This window comes from Schistocerca gregaria, unplaced genomic scaffold (assembly GCF_023897955.1).
Source record: "Schistocerca gregaria isolate iqSchGreg1 unplaced genomic scaffold, iqSchGreg1.2 ptg000959l, whole genome shotgun sequence".
Classification (NCBI taxonomy): domain Eukaryota; kingdom Metazoa; phylum Arthropoda; class Insecta; order Orthoptera; family Acrididae; genus Schistocerca; species Schistocerca gregaria.
The window spans coordinates 22501-25000 of NW_026062312.1; positions in this window are offsets into that span (position 1 = coordinate 22501).

Here is a 2500-nt window from a genome sequence, read left to right on the forward strand (position 1 = left end):
GCTGATTCCCGGCAGAGGGAGGAGGGGGGGGGGGGGGGGGGCCAACATGCAATACTTTCGTCCGTACCTACCTACCACATGTCTGTACGGCGTACAACAGTGCAATCTCGCTGTAATGGGGAGACGAGACAAGTAGCATCGTGCACAACATATGGCCCTTATGATTCGCCATTGTAGGGCGCAGCCGGTGTACGGTCAAGCATGTGCCACATTATGTCACTCAGTACGTAACGACGGATGATCAGTGTGGGTTACGCGTACATCAGCGGACAGTCCACACAGGCCGTACCACAACGTACACTGACTGCATCGACAACCGAATGCAACTGAACAGCTGCAAGGCTCATTTCACAAACAAACGCCTGACCGACCAGCTTGGAAGGGCAGGAGGGGAGGGCGATATTCGTTCTGTAGCGGTACACCCTTCCAGTGGTTAGCGGGACTGTGTAGAAAGTACGCAACACTCGAAAGACCTTTATGTGAGGGTACGCACCATGGCATCAAGAAATACACATGACACCAGAGGATCCAAGCAGTGAACTATGTTCAGAGGGTTGCTGTTAGGCAAAGCTACATTCCTGTGACGTTACATGTGACAGTTAAGGTGCAGTGTAAGTTAGGTTAAGGTGCAGCGTAAGTTAGGTTAAGGTGCAGTGTAAGTTAGGTTAAGGTGCAGCGTAAGTTAGGTTAAGGTGCAGCGTAAGTTAGGTTAAGGTGCAGCGTAAGTTAGGTTAAGGTGCAGCGTAAGTTAGGTTAAGGTGCAGCGTAACTTGGGTTAAGGTGCAGCGTAACTTGGGTTAAGGTGCAGCGTAACTTGGGTTAAGGTGCAGCGTAACTTGGGTTAAGGTGCAGCGTAACTTGGGTTAAGGTGCAGCGTAACTTGGGTTAAGGTGCAGCGTAACTTGGGTTAAGGTGCAGCGTAACTTGGGTTAAGGTGCAGCGTAACTTGGGTTAAGGTGCAGCGTAACTTGGGTTAAGGTGCAGCGTAACTTGGGTTAAGGTGCAGCGTAACTTGGGTTAAGGTGCAGCGTAACTTGGGTTAAGGTGCAGCGTAACTTGGGTTAAGGTGCAGCGTAACTTGGGTTAAGGTGCAGCGTAACTTGGGTTAAGGTGCAGCGTAACTTGGGTTAAGGTGCAGCGTAACTTGGGTTAAGGTGCAGCGTAACTTGGGTTAAGGTGCAGCGTAACTTGGGTTAAGGTGCAGCGTAACTTGGGTTAAGGTGCAGCGTAACTTGGGTTAAGGTGCAGCGTAACTTGGGTTAAGGTGCAGCGTAACTTGGGTTAAGGTGCAGCGTAACTTGGGTTAAGGTGCAGCGTAACTTGGGTTAAGGTGCAGCGTAACTTGGGTTAAGGTGCAGCGTAACTTGGGTTAAGGTGCAGCGTAACTTGGGTTAAGGTGCAGCGTAACTTGGGTTAAGGTGCAGCGTAACTTAGGTTAAGGTGCCAACGTGGGTTAGGTTAAGGGGCCAACGTGGGTTAGGTTAAGGGCCAACGTGGGTTAGGTTAAGGGCCAACGTGGGTTAGGTTAAGGGCCAACGTGGGTTAGGTTAAGGGCCAACGTGGGTTAGGTTAAGGGCCAACGTGGGTTAGGTTAAGGGCCAACGTGGGTTAGGTTAAGGGCCAACGTGGGTTAGGTTAAGGGCCAACGTGGGTTAGGTTAAGGGCCAACGTGGGTTAGGTTAAGGGCCAACGTGGGTTAGGTTAAGGGCCAACGTGGGTTAGGTTAAGGGCCAACGTGGGTTAGGTTAAGGGCCAACGTGGGTTAGGTTAAGGGCCAACGTGGGTTAGGTTAAGGGCCAACGTGGGTTAGGTTAAGGGCCAACGTGGGTTAGGTTAAGGGCCAACGTGGGTTAGGTTAAGGGGCCAACGTGGGTTAGGTTAAGGGCCAACGTGGGTTAGGTTAAGGGGCCAACGTGGGTTAGGTTAAGGGCCAACGTGGGTTAGGTTAAGGGCCAACGTGGGTTAGGTTAAGGGCCAACGTGGGTTAGGTTAAGGGCCAACGTGGGTTAGGTTAAGGGCCAACGTGGGTTAGGTTAAGGGCCAACGTGGGTTAGGTTAAGGGCCAACGTGGGTTAGGTTAAGGGCCAACGTGGGTTAGGTTAAGGGGCCAACGTGGGTTAGGTTAAGGGCCAACGTGGGTTAGGTTAAGGGCCAACGTGGGTTAGGTTAAGGGCCAACGTGGGTTAGGTTAAGGGCCAACGTGGGTTAGGTTAAGGGCCAACGTGGGTTAGGTTAAGGGCCAACGTGGGTTAGGTTAAGGGCCAACGTGGGTTAGGTTAAGGGCCAACGTGGGTTAGGTTAAGGGCCAACGTGGGTTAGGTTAAGGGCCAACGTGGGTTAGGTTAAGGGCCAACGTGGGTTAGGTTAAGGGCCAACGTGGGTTAGGTTAAGGGCCAACGTGGGTTAGGTTGCCAGAGATGTGTCAAATCAGGATGTACGTTTGGCTGGTGTCAGGTGGTGGGTTGGTTCGATGCCTTTATAAGGAGTGTGGCCAAAGGGT